Source organism: Macaca nemestrina, chromosome X (assembly GCF_043159975.1).
Source record: "Macaca nemestrina isolate mMacNem1 chromosome X, mMacNem.hap1, whole genome shotgun sequence".
Classification (NCBI taxonomy): Eukaryota; Metazoa; Chordata; class Mammalia; order Primates; family Cercopithecidae; genus Macaca; species Macaca nemestrina.
In genome coordinates, this window is record NC_092145.1 from 40,719,333 (window position 1) to 40,739,427 (window position 20,095).

General features: G+C 35.3%; 1 protein-coding gene and 1 pseudogene across 2 annotated transcripts in view; one reads left to right on the plus strand and one right to left on the minus strand.

Annotated features, from left to right (window-relative positions):
- Positions 1–20,095, minus strand: part of LOC105490492 (5-hydroxytryptamine receptor 2C) — a 295,545-nt gene that overhangs the window by 105,680 nt on the left and 169,770 nt on the right. The window lies entirely within an intron of this gene.
- On the plus strand, positions 17,658–18,247 carry LOC105490491 (heat shock cognate 71 kDa protein pseudogene; annotated as a pseudogene).

Genomic DNA, 20,095 nt, shown 5'->3' on the forward strand with positions numbered 1-20,095 from the left:
TCAGCCGTCCACTGTCTGCCTTGGCAAACTTTTCCTTAGCTTGATTAAATACTTGTTGCCAACTTCCCAAGTGAGAACACTTATGGAACAATGTGCTCCTTTACAGACACTAACCCTATTTAACCCTGATTGCACAACAAGGAATTTATCCTTTAATTACCTTAAGGCCAGGAAGTAAAATCTGAAGGCATTTTTGGGCCCATGGATGTTTAGTTTATATACACTGTGGCTTAGGTTAGAAATTTAAGACACAGTGTTGAACAATCAGTGAAACTGAACTCTTAATAATTAGAAAACTCTATATTAAATGGTATTCACAAGAATTTACCTCAGGACAAATACAGGTAGATTGGAGTAAAGAAAGCCACAACTTGGCAGAAAGAATGTCTCTACAGGCATCAAAATTCAAGATATAGAGAGACAAAAATATTACCAAATATTTTTCAGGTGACAACATATTGGTCTTACCAGAACAGGATATTCTTTAAAAAATGTTGCTTGACTAAAGGCCCATAAGTTGCAAGAAGCTATGGCCAGGAAATAAGGTGATAATGAAAGTAAGCAAAAGGAAGTCAACTAACTTTGGCTTACGCATTAATAAGAATGTCTTCTTTCAAGATGAATTACTTCATCGCAACCTTTTTCCAGCTGCAGCTGCATAAACAGATGTTTGGAGCCAATTTCAATGAAACTAACCTTACCAGGATGAATTATTTTAGGGATATCTCACATTTATCCGAGGAGTATTTCCCATGACAGTAGACACTCTTCTTAACAATTTAACGTATGCTGTTATTAGATGAGAGTCACATTTTCTTGGAATATGCATCTGCATGACCTGATACAACTAACTAAAGACTTATCCTCAGTGAGGTGATTGGAGTATCCCATCCTCAGATTACAGTATTCTTAGCTGAGAGACAACAGCTCTCTGTCAGCACAACAAATATGAGAAAGATCCTTCCAGTCTGGAACATAGATCTTTGATTTGTGGCGAGTTGGTCTGTTTGACATAGGGTCAGGATAGCCTATTACATTTCAAAGAAATGTGGCTAAACTCAACAGTAAATTGAAGAAGAACACATCCTTAGAATATTACCAGATTGTACTCTGCTGCTTAAAAGAGTAGCCATAAATTAGCAAAAACAAGCGTGATAGGTGTTTATTATTGCCTGCCTCTTACACGAGCAAAAAAGAACACATCTAGAAATAAGGTGCAGGCATTTTGGTTATATAATTTTGGGATTTGAAATATTAGTGAGTCTTCCTTAAGCTTTTGCTATTTTCATGTTATTTTCTGATTGAGGGAGGAAAGAGTAAAGCATAGACTTTTAAAGTTGTCACAAACACTAACCAAATACTAAAATCACCGGTCATGATCAAGTGATCTTGTACAGGCATCATTAACAAAACACTGTACATGCCTCTCTCTCTCTCTCTCTCTCTCTCTCTCTCTCTTCTCTCTGATTCTCTCTATTCTCACCATTTTATTTTTCTTCATAGCACTCACTAACATCTAACTTACTCTATACTGACTCTTTTATTTTATTTATTGTCTCTCTTCTTCCATGAATATGTTTTATGTCTGTTTATATTCACCACTCCAGCTGCAATGATTAGCAGAGTGTCTGATACAAAGTAGTAAGTGCTTAATATATATTGGTTGAATTAATGGATGGATGGATGGATGGATGGATGAATAAATAAATAAATAATAAAGTCTAAGGTGTTGTCTACTGATTTTTCTGTGTTTATGCATTATTCAATAATAGAGCCAGATCTAGATACCAGATCTCCTGACTTTCAATCCTGTACTCCCTATCAATGAAAGAGAAAGATAACTATGAAAATTCATAATAATCTCCCATTAAAGGAGGGTTGAAATAGGATAATACAGCTAATAAATGTAAGGAAAAGATTTTTCTTTGAAGACTATTTGATTTGAAAACTAGTTGAAGACTGTTAATTTATCTAAGAATATTACCTATGAAAAGTTAATCATTCTATGTCCAAGAAATAAAAAGAAGACAGTGATGCATAGCTTCAAATAACTGGAAGTATAGAGATTAGATCAGTAACACATCAATGTCCTCCAAGGAGCCTCACTCTTAAATAATTTTTTAAAAGATAGCGCAAAATCTCACTCTGTCTTCTAGACTGGCTGAGATAAATATATTAATGTATGGGATCATGATGAAAATAACAAGACGATCTTTAGAAAAGTATTATATGTCTGTAGGCATGGGCAAAATTTTATGATGAATTCACCAAAAGCAACTGCAACAACAGCAAAAATTGAAAAATGGGATCTAATTAAACTAAAGAGCTTCTGCACAGCACACACGCACACACACAAATCCTATCATCAGAGTGAGCAGACAACCTACAGAATGGGAGAAAATTTCTGCAATCTACCCATCTAACATAGGTCTAATATCTAGAATTTAGAAGAAACTTAAATTAACAAGTAAAAAACAAACAACCCCATCAAAAATGGGGCAAAGACTATGAACAGACACTTCTTAAAAGAAGATATTTATGCAGACAACAAACATATGAATAAAAGTTCAACATCACTGATCATTAGAAGAATGCAAATCAAAACCACAATGAGATACCATCTCACGCCAGTCAGAATAGCGATTATTAAAAAGTTAAGAAGCAATAGATGCTGGTGAGGTTATGGAGAAATAGGAACGCTTTTACACTGTTGGTGGGAATGTAATTAGTTCAATCACTGTGGAAGATAGTGTGACGATTTCTCAAGGATCTAGAACCAGAAATACCATTTGACCCAGCAGTTCCACTAGTGGGTATATACCCAAGGGAATATAAATCATTCTATTATAAAGATACATGCACACATATGCTTATTGCAGCACAATTCACAATACCAAAGACATGAGATCAATGCAAGTGTACATCAATGATTGACTGGATAAAGAAAATGTGGTACATATATACCATGGAATACTATGCAGTCATAAAGAGGAATCAGATCATGTCCTTTGCAGGGACATGGATGAAGCTGGAAACCATCAACCTCAGCAAACTAACACAGGAACAGAGAACCAAACACCTCATGTTTTCATTCATAAGTGGGAGCTGAAAGATGAGAACACATGGACATGGCGAAGGGAACAACATACACTGGGGCCTGTTGGTGCGGGAGAGGGGAGGGAGAACATCAGGACAAATAGCTGATGCATGTGGTGCTTAATACCTAGGTGATGGGTTGATGGGTGCAGCAAACTACCATGACACACATTTACCTATGTAAGAAACTTGCACATTCTGCACATGTATCCGGAACTTAAAGTAAAATAAAAAAATAAAAATAAAACAAAACAAAAGAAAAGTATTATATGTCTGAACAATAATGGATAGACCCCAAGGCTTAGTAGTAGAAATTGCCTTTCTAAAAGAAAGATCACATGGTACAGTGAGTTTTGAATTTTAGAGTGCCTCATAATTACCTGAAGAGCATGTTAAAATGCTGATCCAAATATCAAGAAATTCTGATGCACATGGTCACGTTCTAAGAATTGTGACTACAATGAATGAAAATGACCTTCTAAAGATCACGCATCAAGTTTAGGTATGGGAAATATGGACTAGTAAACTCAGATTTTCCAAATTCCTCAGCCATTTTATAATTATTTAATTAAAACATTAGATAATAGCTGTGTGGTGTGCGTGTGTGTGTGTGTGTGTGTCTGTGTGTCTGTGTGTTTATTTTCTGTGGTTCTCTACAAGATTTCAATTTCCTTTAAGGTAAGGACTATGCTTTTTGTTTATCACTGTAAACCCAGCACCTAGTGTAAATACTCAGTATCTGAATGAATGAATGAATGAATGAATGAATGAATGTACTTCTTATCTCTAATTGGCAAATATTGAACAAAATTTGGCTCAAGCTATTCCATTTTCCTACTTATAGTTTTGAATTGAATAGTTATAAACTTGGGAGTGGGAGGAAATTTTCCAGTGTTTTCTGAGAAGAGAGAAAGAATTCACTTCTTTCTTCTACCCCATACCCTCTCTTTCCCTCATCCCAATGCAATGGATTATCTCTTCTTAAAGTAATAATACTTTCATTTCCTGTGGATTAAAGAGGGGCTAAAAAATTTTGCATAGACTGCTCTGTCAATTTTGATGTGTTGGTATGCATTCCTATACTCATTTATATGCTTGTATCTGAATATTCATAAGCACATTCAGAACAATGTACCAGAATATGATAAATGTGTTGGTTTATTTGATTTTTCTGCAAATCTTATGATCAATTCTATGATTGAATTATTATTATGTATTATGTAAGCCCATTTATGGATTTGGTTGACATGCTTATTCATGCTTATGGTGTTATTAATTGGCATGGTCAGAAACATCGTCAGAAAGCCATATTAATTCAGAATTTTAAAGGATCTTGGCAATTTCTCTTCTTTGATACTGCTAGAAAAATATATGAAACAATTTGTTTGCTTTTTTTTTTTTTTTTTTTTTTGGAGACAGGGTCTCCCCCGGGCGCCCAGGCTGGAGTGCAGTGATGTGATCTCAGCTCATTGCAACTTCTCATTTACTTATTTAAAAAAATCCAAATGTTCCATTGATGAACTAAATAATCTTGAGCATAAAGAATAGTTTTATTGTTTCCATAATAAAACTTGTGAATAAGAAGAAATGGGCAAAATACTCTTTTTTGTGATTAAATCTTCATGGAATTCATTAAATGCAGATGAAACAAGTGTCATAATCTATTCAATATATTGTTGGAAGTTAATCAGTGCTATTTTCTAAATGAGAGAAAGAAAAGGGGTATTCATTTTCTACCCTACACCTCTAATAGACATATACATTGGTTTAAGTGCTTATTTTTAAACTTCTAAAATGAATTTTTACAAATAGAATGAAAGTCTATCTATTTATCTATCACACAGCCAATTATAATGAATTCCCATAAAGTAGAAAATTATCTTTGCTGTAACGAGGTGGGTCAACTTCAATATTACCTAACCTAAGGGGTTAATTGGCTGGGATTAGGAATCTTTCTGATTTTGTAAAACATTTCACTGTAATGGTATTTTTAAACTTTATTTCCTTCAAACATATGCATATAATAGGGAAGAAATTGCATTTAAAACTCATTATAAATACAATAAAATGAGCAGGAGTAAGGATTTGGAAGGACACAGAACTGGATATTCGCATTTAAACTATTGTAGAACTTCTTGAATACCATAAAGTTTTTGATTATCCTGAAAGAGAAGAGTGGGATGGGATCTTGTCCCTAGAGGTCTGCAAAAAGGGAACAGACATCTAACTCCATGTACTATATAGATATTTTTTGGTTCTAATATGACTGAATAACAAAAACAATGCAGTAATATCTCTCACAGACTATTCAATCACTTATAGTCTATCTCAGAGTAAACAATTTATTTTATGCAAAATGTAACCAAAATATAAACACTTAGAAGTGTAAACCTAACTCAGCATTTTGTTCAAAAGACACTTTAAGTACCTGCAGATAAATATAAAAACTTGATAGGAAATAAAACAGAATTCTTAGAATGCTAAACATATTATTTTACAATAATAGTAGGCAATACTTACATGTTGCTTACTATGTGGCAGGCACTGTTACAGGTGCATTGTCCTCATACACGATTCCTTATATCCCATACCTAAGGTGCCTTAGTCCTCATATCGAGTGAGGCACATACTATGATCATCCCCGTTGTAAAGATGAGGAATCATGAGTTTATGAGAGTCCTTGGATAAGACGCAAACTTCTTATCCTTCTTATCAATATTGACCTTAGTTGTGGGTACGCTAGCAATATTTCCTTTTGTGACCTCTACGGTCACAAAATTAGTTACAAATTTAAAAGTGGGAACTAATTAAACTAAAGAACTTCTGATGATTTTTTTTAATTTTTAGAGGTTGTTAGCATTTTTTTTTAAATCTTAACAATTAAGATCACTTCTAATTACTGTTAATTAGTTAATTATTTTCTTTCTTTCTGAGAAAGGCCTGGAACAGATTAGCCTCCTTGCAGGAATCAACTGAGAAAGAATTAATGACACTTTCTTTCTTTTTTAAATTATTATACTTTAAGTTCTAGGGTACATGTGCACAACGCGCAGGTTTGTTACATATGTATACATGTTCAAAAGCTTAATTTCCAATGAGAAATTGAAGGTCTGGGAATATCTGCCTCAATATTTTGTAGGGTATACGACTGCAGTCAGAGAGAAGCACGAGGATATTGCGTTACTTGTACGTGTAAAGTATGATAAAACATTAATCTTAAATCTCTTACATAGTAACAAAACAAGACCTACAGTAAAATATTTGGCATTCTGTGGCACAGCTGAAATCTCAAGTACTCTTCTTTTTAAATTATCACAAAAGGGTAATTAAACTGTTGCAAATTCTTTCCTATAGAATTATCCCTGCGCCTAAAGTGTGAAGCAAATAATTTCCTTCTTGAGATAATGTCACTAAGGGAGGTCTCAGCTTTCCTGAGAACTGTAATTTTTCTAATAGTTCTTTCAGTTTACGTTGAAAAGACTGACATTAATAAAGTCATTTCATGCCAAACATAAGTTAAAGTAGGAAGATGAAAACTTGAATATGAGATATATTGACAACATTTTCCAAAAATATCCCAATGGGCGTGGTGCCTCATGCCTGTAATCCCAACACTTTGGGAGGCTGACACAGGTAGATTGCTTGACCCCATGAGTTTGAGACCAGCTGAGCAACATGGCAAAATCCCATCTCTACAAAAAATACAAAAATTAGCTGGGCATGTGGCATATACCTGTAGTCCCAGCTACCTGGGAGGCTGAGGTGGGAGGATCACTTGAGCCCTGGGAAATTGAGGCTGAAGTGAGCCATGATTATGCCATAGCACTCCACCTTGGACAACAGAGCAAGACCCTGTCTGAAAAAAAAAGTCCCTGCCTTTGCTTGTATCTATACATCTTTTCATCTGAATTGGGAAGATTTTATTCATTAAGGGTAAAAATGTTATTAGAATCCATACTCATGGGGCCAGGCGCGGTGGCTCACCCCTGCAATTCCATCACTTTGGGAGGCTGAGGCAGGTGGATCACCTGAGGTCAGGAGTTCAAGACCAGCCTGGCCAACATAGTGAAACCCCATCTCTACTAAAAATACAAAAAATTTAGCTGGGCAGGTGGTGGGCACCTCTATTCCCAGCTACTTGGGAGGCTGAGACAGGAGAATTGCCTGAACCAGGGAAGCAGAGGTTGCAGTGAGCCGAGAAGGCGCCATTGCACTCCAGCCTGGGCAACAAGGATGAAACTCCGTATCAAAAAAAAAAAAAAAAATCAATACTGCTGAACTCATGAAGGGTAAAAATGTTATTAGAATCCAAAGTGTATATGGTTAGTCAAAATCTGTAGTTGTTCCGGAGATAGAAGAGAGGAAATGCGGGGGTAGGAACAGGAAATTACTTAGTTTTCTCTTAGTTTAATTAATGCTATTGGGTAAAAAGATACAGGACTTATCCCTGAACTTTAACAGGATTTTCTCATTCTTCAAACCCTTATCTAAACTCAAAATGTATTGAAAAATTAATTTCCCCATTATTCCAGGGAATATTTTGAGGATTTCTAATTTAGCTTTGATGCCTTTAATTCTACATGAAAAGAAAATCCTGGCTTTCAACCATTAGAACCATTTAGAACAAAACTGAAGGCTAGTTTATATTTTTCCTTTCCTAAGCTATTTAATTCAATCTCCTGTATTCAAGATGAGGTCTCTCAAGCATTTATAAACTTTCAGTTCATTTTTTCCATACTCAACAGATTTCTGACTTGTGAAATCATAAATATTTTCTGGAACCCAATTTTTCATGACCTGCTTTTCATACTCCTCTGTGTTCTACTGCTTTCTTAAAACCTTAAAATACAGTTCTGGTAGATATTTTTCTGCATGCAAATTGATGCAATGTGTTATTACATGCAAACTGATGCAATGTGTACTACAACGATTGGCTTCTATAACATTTTGGAAGGCTCTTTCAATTTTATTGGTGGATTTGTGTTGTATAGAGTCCTCTGGGAAACCAGGCCCAAGGACAGATGGTTCCCTCTTATTCAGGATATAATGTGGTCCAGAAAAAGATTCGTCTGGGTCTTTGAATTTGGAAAGTCTCTCTGTTGCCCAAAAGTGGGTGACTAGTACAAATGCATGCCAAAGACTATATTTCTTGGCACATGTAGAAAATTGTAATTGCTTTCACTTCAGTTGCCTGTGTTTTGTGCCACAGCCACTTAACAAAATGAAAACCAAGAGAAAGAATCAACCAGAATACTTTAGCAATGATGGCTTTTAGGGGAAAAAAGCAAAAAAAAAAAAAAAAAACCACAAAAAACAAAAAACAAAAAACAAAACAACCCCAAAACAAAACAAAACAAAACCAAAAATCCCACCTTTTTTTAACTGATAAAACACAACTTAGAAACTGAGACCCGGCCGGGCGCGGTGGCTCAAGCCTGTAATCCCAGCACTTTGGGAGGCCGAGACAGGAGGATCACGAGGTCAGGATATCAAGACCATCCTGGCTAACACGATGAAACCCCGTCTCTACTAAAAAAATACAATAAAACTAGCCGGGCGTGGTGGCGGGCGCCTGTAGTCCCAGCTACTCGGGAGGCTGAGGCAGGAGAATGGCGGGAACCCCGGGAGGCGGAGCTTGCAGTGAGCCGAGATCGCGCCACTGCACTCCAGCCTGGGCGACACAGCGAGACTCTGTCTCAAAAAAAAAAAAAAAAAAAAAGAAACTGAGACCCCTAGGGAGAAGCAGACTGTTACACCGGACTACGTGATTTCAGGCCAATTGGGCTCAGAACTTTTAAACTATTAGGCTGAGTCATATGAAATTGCTAATATTCAACTCCCTAAACTGCAAAAATATCAATTTCATATACCTCAACCTAATTTAATTCCTTTCCACAGCAACAAATTCATGAGAGACAGCAGAGTATAATATAATAGCTAAAGATTTAGTGTTAGATTGCTTGGAGGCAAACCCCACCTCTGCCACTTAATTTTTGTGATTTGGGGTAAACAGTTTCACTTCTTTGCGCCTCAGCTTCTTCACCTGCGTAATAATTGATTGTATTACTAAAGGCATCAATTTCAGTATCCTTTTTGTTGTTGTTTTTACAATGCAGTTGTTTCAGTTTGGGATAATTACTAGCAATACTGCTACAAATAATTCTTTTATATGGATCTCGGTGCTCAGGTGTAACCCTTTCTGTAGGTTATATACCTAATAATGGAATTTCTGGATCATAGGGTTCACACTTTTCTACTGCTATGTAATGCTAAATTGCTTTTTAATATAGTTTGTATCAATTTACGTTTCCACCAGAAGTATATGAGAGTTCCTATGGCTCCATATGCCTGCCAGCATAAGTATTGTCACACTTTTAATTTTTGCCAATCTGGTGACTATTAACTGGCATTTAATTGCAATTTTAATTTCCCTGATTACTAAGTTTGAGCATCTTTACAAATATTTATTGGCCATTTGCATTTCTTTTGTGAAGTGCCTCTTGAAATCTTTTGTCCTTTTCTCAAATTTCATTGTTTGCTCTTTTCTTATTAATTCATCAATTTTTTTATATGCTCTGGTTACTAATCTTATTCTGGGTACTTGTATTTTGTATTACAAATATGTTTGCCACCTCTGTGGCTTATTTTTTGACCCTGCCAGGTGTCATACAGTTTTTGGATTTTCCCCACCTTTTATTGAAGTATAATTTCCACAAAAATTCACTGCAGGGTGTTTTCTGATGAACCAAAGTTCTGTATTTTAATGTAGTCAGATTTACGGCTTTTTTAAATTGCTGCTTTCTGAAATCCTTCATTTACTGCAAGATCATGTAAATATTCACCTATATCATTTTCTGAAATCCTCATAATTTTGTACTTTATATTTAGGTTTATAATGCAACTCTAATTTATTTGGGGTATAGTATGAGGGAGTGGCCTGATTTTTTTCCATATTGATACCCTGTGTTTCCAGAGCCACTTATGGAAAAGTCCATGCTCTCCATATCAATCTGCAAATCTAATCTGTTAAAGCTGTAAATATACTAATTGATTTTCTAATGTTAAACCAACTTTGCATTCCTAAGATAAACCTAATGTGGTCATAATGTATTTTTCTCTTCATAAGTAGATTCCTTCAATTTTCTAATTCTTTTTGAGACCAATTTTCTAATATTTTAAGGATTTTTTGCATCTGTGTTGATAACTGAACTACTCTTGTATTTTTTTCTCACTAATATCAAGGTTATTCCACATTCATAACATTGGGAATGGCATTTTGCTTTCATTTCTTTGTAATGCTTTATATAAGATTGGACATTCATTTTCAGCCTTATTTTTGATAATGTATGCATTTAAGTCTGTTAATTTTGTCTTGAATACTGCTTTAGATTCATCTGGCAAGTTTTGATATCTAGTATTTTGTTATAGTTCAGTTTTTAAAATTTTTCTGATTTTCAATATTATTTTTGATTCATGGATTATTTCAAAATGTTTAGTTATTTCAAAATGTTTAGTAATTTCCAAATACTTGCTAATTTTCTAGTTATCATTTTATACATGATTTTTAGCTTATATGTTACGGTCAGAGAACAGTGTTTGTATGAATTAAATTTCACTAACTTTATTAAAACTTTCTCAATGGCCTAGTAAGTAGTCAACTTTTGTCAATTTTCCCTGTATGCATGAAAATAATTTGTATTCTGCATTTGGGTGCAGAATATCATATAGTCATTTCAATTTTGTCCGTCATGTTTTTCAAATATTTTATAAACTTAGATTTTTTTCCAGCTTGTTCTGTCAATTAGTGAAATTATCTACTTGTTTTCATATTCCTGTCAGTTTTTACTTTATATATTTGGTCACCATGTTATTGCATAAATACATGTTTCAAATTGCTATATCTTCCTCATGAATAGATCTTTGTATAACTATGAAGTTAACAGCTATGTCTCCAGTAATGTCCTTTTACTCTCTTAGCTATTTTATCTATTTCAGTAGCTATACTGTCTTTCTTTCAGTTATTAATTATATGGTATATTTTGCTGTCTTTTTAATGTCAAAATTTCTGTATACTATGCTTTAAATGTATTTTTAATAGATGGTATAGATTTAGATTTCATTTTTATTTTGTCTTGTTTCATTTTGTCTTGTTATTATGGTTTTTTTTTTTTTTTTTGATATTTCAACCCAATCTGAAGATTTTTTTCCTGAAATTTTAGACCATTTACATTTAATGTAAATACTGATATCATTGGGTTTATAGCTACTATTTCATTTAATGCAGTCTACTTATTCTGTTAATTTTTTGTTTCCTTTCCTTTCTTGCCCTTTTTATATTAATCATTTTTTAACACCTCCATTTTTCTGTCTGCCTCTCTTTCAAAGTTGTACACATTTTTCCTTTTCTTTTACTGGTTATTTTATAAATTAAATTAATGTGTGTGTGTGTGTGTGTGTGTGTGTGTGTGTGTGTGTGTGTGTGTTTCATGAAGTCTGAAGCTAATCAGTATCTTTTCTCTTGGGCAATACAATGAATTTAGAATATTTAAATTCAACTTTGAATTATGTTATTCTTGCCTTGTATTTTATCTTCTTAAAAAATTTACTCACTTAAGACACTATTTTGACACTTTTTTTTTTTTTTTTTTTTAAGACAGGGTCTCACTCTGTCACCCAGAATGGAATGTGGTGGTGCAATTACAACTCACTACAGTCTTGATCTCATGGGCTCAAGCAATCCTCCCACCTCAGCTTCCCAAGTAGTTGGGACCACAGGCGTGCATCACCATGCCCAGCTAATCTTTAATTTTTTTGTGGAGACAGGGTCTTCCTATGTTGCCCAGGCTGGTCTCAAACTCTTGGGCTAAGGAATTCCTCCCACTTTGGCCTCCCAAAGTGTTGGGATTTCAGATGTGAGCCACCATGCCCACCCAAAATATTATTAATTTTGTTTTATAAGTCAGTATTTCGTTAGAATTATTCACACATTCATCATTTCCTTGGTCCTTCATTCTTTTTTGCTCCTCAGACCTTCTATTTAGATTCACTTTCTTTTTTACTGAAATACTTCCTTTTCAGACTCCTAAAACAGGAATTACTGGTTAGAAAGTTCCTCTGTTTTCATCTGAAAATGTATTTATTTTACACCCATGCTTGCATGAAACTTTTACTGTATACAGAATTTTAACTTGGCAGTTATTTTCATTTAGCATATTGAATATATTATTTTGGCTTTGTTTTTTTTTTTTTTTTTTTTTTTTTTGGAGAAGTCAGCTATTAGTTTAATAGTTCCCTTTGAGTAATATGCATTTTTCTCAGACTGCTTTTGTGATTTAATTTTGTCTTTGGTTATCTGCTGTTCCACTGTGACATATCTAGGTGTAGATTTATTTTTATCTGTTTTGCTTGGGTAATCATTGGTCTTCTTAAATCTTTGATGTCTTTCATTATCTCCAGAAAATTCTAACTATATTATTTCCAAATACTGTCTCTAATCCAATCTCTTTCTCTGTTCCATTCAATCCCAATTAGACATTTGGTTACTTCTCACTGTACGTTACTTTTTTTTTTTTTTTAAGACGGGGTTGACTGGGACGTGGTGGCTCACACCTGTAATCTCAGCATTTTCAGAGGCTGAGGTGGGAGGATCACTTCAGCTCAGGAGTTTAAGACCAGCCTGGGCAACATAGCGAGATACCGACTCTACAAAAAATTTAAAAAGTAACTGGGTGTGGTGGTGTACACTCCTGGTCCCAGCTATTCAAGAGGCTGGGGCAGGAGGATTACTTGAGCCCAGGATATCAAGGCTGCAGTGGGTTATGATCACGCCACTGCATTCCAAAGTGGGAGAAAGAGTGCACATCCTCTCGTATACTTTAAATCATCTCTAGATTACTTATATTACCTAATACAATGTAAATCTTATGTGAATGCTTGTTATACTGTATTGTTTTTATATGTATCATTTTTATGATTGTTTTGTTACTTTTGTTGTTTTTAAAATATTGTTTATGTATGGTTGGTTGAATTTCCAGATGCAAAAGGCTGACAGTATATACAGACATATATACATATGCACACACACAGGCATATACATATACATCCAATATACTTGTTTTATAGTGTTACCTCCAAAAATCTAGTCTATCGTCTTACATAGAGCAGAATTCATTCATAAACTTACAAAGTATCTTTTTGTACCGAATGTCTCCAATCCTCCTACAAATAAATTGACATGCAACAAAAGATAACAAGAGTCTAAGCTGAAGAGATTTTGTAATCCAAGTATAGGCTTGTTATTTGAGATAGCTGCTAATATCTGACTATGAAAATATCCCTGTGGCCTTCCAGAGTAGTGGCAATGTGAGCCTGATGTGCTCAAGGCCCTAATGTCCATGTGAAAGAGTTAACCTATTTGAGTTGGAAGGATTTTTACTTAGAATAAAAAGCTGCATTAGAGATGCGGCTTTTGACATTAAAAGTAATTGCAAAAACTGCAATGACTTTTGCACCAACATATATGCAAACCATCAGTACTGTTAATAGGTACACCCTGAAAGACACAAGAGAAAACATATTCTGTGGTTCTAATGGTTGTAGGTAAGGGTGAAAGAAGGCTTATTTTACTACCCTTTCTGCCACATACTATCTGTAACTTCGAAATTTAGTTTTCCTGTCTAAAATTTGAGAAAATTGCCTGTTTTATTCACTTTACGAGGTTGTTCAGAGATATATTCAAAAAATATTATGAATATGTCAAATATTTAAGATACCAGCTGCAGCCTCCCCACAAAATGACATAGTTCTAACTGCCTGCACTTCCACTATCCTGATATCTACTGTACTGAGGTAAATTCAGGTCTAGACAATTAAAAACAATTAAAAAATGATACTGCACCAAGAGGCAATTTGATGTTTTGCCAAATATCTTCTAAAATGGAATCTTGGGGAGGCTAGTCAGTCTACAGTTAAGGACATAAAATATGTATACATAACTTTTAATTCTGTTTAATCACTTGGCCCTGTACATATTTATTCTCCATTTCTTTTGTTTATGAAGAGTCCAAAAAGATAGTAAAGAGAATCAAGATGGGAACTGGACTACTAGCCAGGAACTTAATGTTTTCTATTGCTGACTTGGAATAGCAAATTTTCCTGGCGCAATAGCACAGCCCTCCATCTGTGTCCTGAAGGTGAGTCATTATTTCTTACAAATGAGGCTTTATCTAGATAGCTCTGTTTCTATAATATAATGGCAGATGTAAACTTTTTTTTACATGAAAAATGGGAAATGAACTGTGTATGATCATTTCTGTCTTCACTAAGATGTATATGTAGCATACAAAAACACGAATCCAATACTGTACTGTGGGCTGGAAGGCACTTCCATTTGTAAGCTGACTTGAGATATTGCAGTTTTTGCCTGGTTTTTTTTTTTTGAAAACGCTGATTTTCTCCTTTTTTTCTTCATTGCTTGATCTCATCCTACTATATTACCACTCAACTAGGACAGATTCTCGTAAGTTTCTACCATGTGAACTAAAATATAATTTGCCGGATCACTTTTATTCAGGACTTCTAAAATAATGCTCTAATAAAATCAATTCCTAAGAATAATTTTGTTAATAATTCAAATATCACATCTACTAAGATCCAGATACTTTATGAGCTTAACCTCTAGCCCTCAATACCATGCTATTTCCCTGTTAATGTGGGTGAGAAAATGTTTATTTAGAAATAAGAGGTCATTTAAAAGGTGAGATTATAGGGATTTAAACCTATGTTCATGTGATACTAAAACTCAAATTCTACTTCACTACAACACCTCGGAAAATGCCATTGAGTTAATGGTATTTTATGTTTATTGACAGATAAAGTGACATGGCGCCTCCAACACATTCTACTTTCATTATTTAAAAAATTTCTTCTGAAAAAGAAAGATACTAATTCGTACAATGACAGCACTACCGACAAGTAGGAGCAGCACTTTATTTTCTGCCAAACATTTTCTTTTATGTAAATATAGGCGTTATCCATTTCTACAGGAATTCATTCTGTCTCTTAAGGACTCAGGATTTTGGTTGGAACTGAACATTTCAGCTTTCCATTAGCTATCATTAGTCAGTCACTGAATTTGGACAGTACTAATTTAAAAACCTCTTTACCCCATAATCCTAGCACTTTGGGAGGTCGAGTCAGGCGGATCACCTGAGGTCAGGAGTTTGACACCAGCCTGGCCAACATGGGGAAACCTTGTCTCTACTGAAAATACAAAAATTAGCCGGTCATGGCGGTGCACACCTGCAATTCCAGCTACTCGGGAGGCTGAAGCAGGGGAATCACTTGAACCCAAGAGGCAGAGGTTGCAGTGAGCCAAGATCGTGCCACTACACTCCAGCCTGGGTGACAGAGCAAAACTCTGTCTCAATAAATAAATACCAATAGAAAACTCTCCACAAGTTATTCAAAGCTGATGTTGAAAATTAGATATTTTATCTAGTTACGCTAAGTTAGGAAATTCTACACTATATAACCTTTTTAAATTATTTAAATGTATTTCTAAAACTGAAACATTTTCTTGGAGGCTAGGGTCCTGGTACACACCTCTGTATTCCTAATGCCAAGTGCAATGCCTAACACAGAGTGGGCATTCAACAAATACTTGGTAGCCTGAAATGTTGACACATTATCCCAGAAAGTGCCTTCAAAGGTCATTTTCCTCTAAGACCTTATGGATTGTTCAGAGTAAAGCATGTCTTAGAACATAAATATAAAACTAACTGAACTAGAAGTAGATGAAATATAAATGCAGAAAAGGGCAATCAGGAAAATCTTCAGAAAAAGTATGGAAAACAGATCAACTTTTTAGTACCTAATCACAATACTTCTTAATTATAATTAAGTACTACAAGGAGCCCTTGTAAGGGCATTAATACATTTATTTGTCATTATATTCATTTTTATTTTACTTACGCTTTGGTGCTATGTTTTAATTCAGCAGATGATAGTTGAGGTAATAATGTTTGTCAGCATATCAGTGAGTTTTTATCATAATGTTTTTGACATCATTTTTTTGTTCCATAGTATTCGCTATGAAATTTTAAACTACATCTATTTTCCCCTTCAAGAAGTAAATATAGCTCATTGAACGCGCTTGCAGTTCTGGAGGTTTCTGTGTCTTTCTTTGTAGTCAGAATTGGCCCTATACGCCAGCAACCATGTCGAAGGGACCTGTAGTTGGTATTGATCTTGACACCGCATACCCTTGTGTGGGTGTTTTCCAGCATGGAAAAGTAGAGATAATTGTCAATGATCAGGGAAACTGAACCACTCCAAGTTATGTCACCTTTACGAACACTGAATGATTGACCGGTGATGCCACAAAGAATCAAGCTGCAATGAACCCCACCAACATGGTTTTTGATGTCAAACATCTGATTGGATGCAGATTTGATGATGCTGTTGTCTAGTCTGATATGAAGCATTGGTCCTTCATGATGGTGAATGATGCTGGCAGGCCCAAGGTCCAAGTAGAGTACAAGGGAGAGACCAAAGCTTCTATCCAGAGGAGGTGTCCTCTATGGTTCTGACAAAGATGAAGGAAATTGCAGAAGCCTACCTTGGGAAGACTGTTACCAATGCTGTGGTCACAGTGCTAGCTTACTTTAATGACTCTCAGCATCAGGCTACCAAAGATGTTGGAACTATTGCTGGTCTCAATGTACTTAGAATTATCAATGAGCCAATTGCTGCTGATATTGCTTACGGCTTAGATAAAAAGGTTGGAGCTGAAAGAAACGTGCTTATCTTTGACCTGGGAGGTGGCACTTTTGATGTGTCAATCCTCACTATTGAGGATGGAATCTTTGAAGTCAAATTTACAGCTGGAGACACCGACTTGGGTGGAGAAGACTTTGACAACTGAATTGTCAGCCATTTTATTGTTGAGTTCAAGCGCAAGCATAAGAAAGATATCAGTGAGAAGAAGAGAGCTGTAAGACGCCTCTGTACCTCTTGTGAACATGCTAAGCATACTCTCTCTTCCAGCACCCAGGTCAGTATTGAGATCGATTCTCTCTATGAATGAATCGACTTCTGTGCATCCATTGCCTGTGCCTGATTTGAAGAATTGAATGCTGACCTGTTCCATGGCACCCTGGGCCCTGTAGAAAAAGCCATTCAAGATGCCAAACTACACAAGTCACAGATTCATGACATTGTCCTTATTGATGGTTCTACTCATATCCCCAAGATTCAGAAGCTTCTCCAAGATGTCTTCAACAGAAAACAACTGAATAAGAGCATCACCCTTGATGAAGCTGTTGCTTATGGTGCAGCTGTCCAGGCAGCCATCCTATCTGGAGACAAAACTAAAAAATGTTCAAGATTTGCTGCTCTTGGATGTCAACCCTCTTTCCTTTGGTATTGAAACTGCTGGTGGAGTCATGATTGTCCTCATCAAGCACAGTACTACCATTCCTACCAAGCAGACACAGACCTTCTGACAGCCTATCTATTGTGACAACCAGCCTGGTGTGCTGATTCAGGTTTATGAAGGTGAGTGTGCTATGACCAAGAATGACAACCTGCTTGACAAGTTTGAACTCACAGGCATAACTTCTGCACACCATGGTGTTCCTCTGATTGAATTCACTTTTGACATTGATGCCAACGGCATCCTCAGTATCTCTGCCGTGGACAAGTGTATAGGAAAAGAGAACAAGATTACTATCACTAATGACAAGGGTCCTTTGAGCAAGGAAGACATTGAATGTATGGTCCAGTAAGCTGAGAAATACAAAACTGAAGATAGGAGGTGTCATCCAAGAATTCACTTGAGTCCTATGCATTCAGCATGAAAGCAACTGTCAAAGATGAGAAGCTTCAAGGTAAGATTAATGATGAGGACAAACAGAACTTTCTGGACAAGTGTAATGAAGTTATCAACTGGCTGGATAAGAGTCAGGCTGCCAAGAAGGAAGAATTTGAACATCAGCAGAAAGAGCTGGAGAAAGTCTGCAATCCCATTATTACCAAGCAGTACCAGAGTGCAAGAGGCATGCCAGGAGGAATGCCTGGGGGATTCCCTGGTGGTGGAGCTCCTCCCTCTGGTGGTGCTTCCTCAAGGCCCACCATTGAAGAGGTTGATTAATCTAACATAAATATAGATGTAGCATTGTTCCACACATTTAAAACATTGAAGGACCTAAATCTGTAGCAAATTCTGTGGCAGTTTTTAAAAGTTCACCTGCTGTAGTAGGTTACTGGGAATTCTCAATACTTGAATATGCAACATGTGCACAGGGGAGGGAAATAACATTGCACTTTATAAGCACTGTATTGTAAGTGGAAAATGCAACGTCTTAAATAAAACTACTTAAAACTGGCACAAAAATATATAATTTAACACTGTGTTAAGAATATATCTCTAAAAGTTACAGAGATCTAAGCACTTGCATTTTTTATAAATTATTAGTAGCAAAATGCAATCCTGAAGGTATAACTACAGTAAAATTGGGTTTCTCTATTTCCCTTCAAAGTTGGCTTGGCATTATGACTGTATATAGTAAGTATGAAAACAATCATCTACGTGGTAATTTGGGAGCTGGGAAAATATCCCATCTACTTTATTATAGTAATTTAAATTGTACCATTGTAAGCCCTATTCTTACCAATTGACTAGGGAGACATGTACCTCCTCTGAACTTCTTAACCACCTATTATTTACTCAATGCATTCCATCATTAGCACATAACCTCATGTTGTTCTTTTTTTTTATATATATATATAAATTTCTGCCTCCCACCAACACACACAAACACACATATGCATAACATAATTATATTATAAACTCCCTCATAAGCAGGGATTGGAACTATATATTATGACATCCCACTGTGTTTTGTTCAGTGCTGAAAAACAGCAGATACTCAATAAGTGTCTTTATATTGATTGTGGTTTGATACATGGGTTATAATAGTTTAACAATGATTTTTATTTTCCTTGATCATTGTTAGAACATCTCTATCCTAGTGGCTTCTGGGTTCGTAATAACTGCTTAAAGTGTTAAAGATGATGGAGTTTGGACACAGGGTGGGATGGGATGGGAAGCCTCTGGGTAAAATAAAGGTTTTAATTTCATTTAGATGTCTGCTTCAGAAGGGGTTTAGAAACCAAAGCTAAGTGCACAAAGTGAAAGGCATTTTGGAAATTATGTGGTTTATTTAATCAGTTTCTAAAGGAACTTGTTTAATTCTAGTTCCTGAATAGATTCTGTGGTTGCAGTAGTCTTATTTGCTGAGTAAAATATGTAATACAAAAAATATGCAATTGCAATTTTTGGAATAAATGCATCATATTGTTGAGCATAAATGATCTCCAAAATATCTGCTCAGTATCCCAAAGTGCACTGATAAACATAACTGTTATTCTTGATAAAAGGTATGATCCCATGGTATCTGAAAAATTGTCTATTTTTAGATTATTTAAGAGTCTGTATTCTAATTCAACCAAGATTACTTTAAAATTTAACTTTTGGAAAAATGACACATGAAATGTATTCGGCTATTCCCAATCACAATACGTTAGTTTGCTGTAATTCACACAGAGCTATTTTTTCATAGAGTTTCACTTATGAAACTGGCTCTTACTACAAAAATGAAGTATACCTTGTTGCAGTACTATTGCTTTATTTTGAGATTTGAGTGGGGAGAAAGGCTAATATTTCTATCTTACTAATATTGTGTTTACCCGTTTTTCATTCTGATTTAAGATTCTTTCCATAAAACAAGTTATAATGGGAAAGGGGGAAAGAAGTTCTTGTGCACCTGATTTTCAGGGTAAGGAAAGTAAAAATGTTAAGCTCAGTTACTGAAAACAATTTTTACTTATTGCATATACCTGCTTAAGAAAGGCCTTAGAATAATCATACTTTGGAGACAAAATCAAATTTAGAGACATCTAACACAGTCCTCTCATTTCACAAATCAAAGGAGGCTCA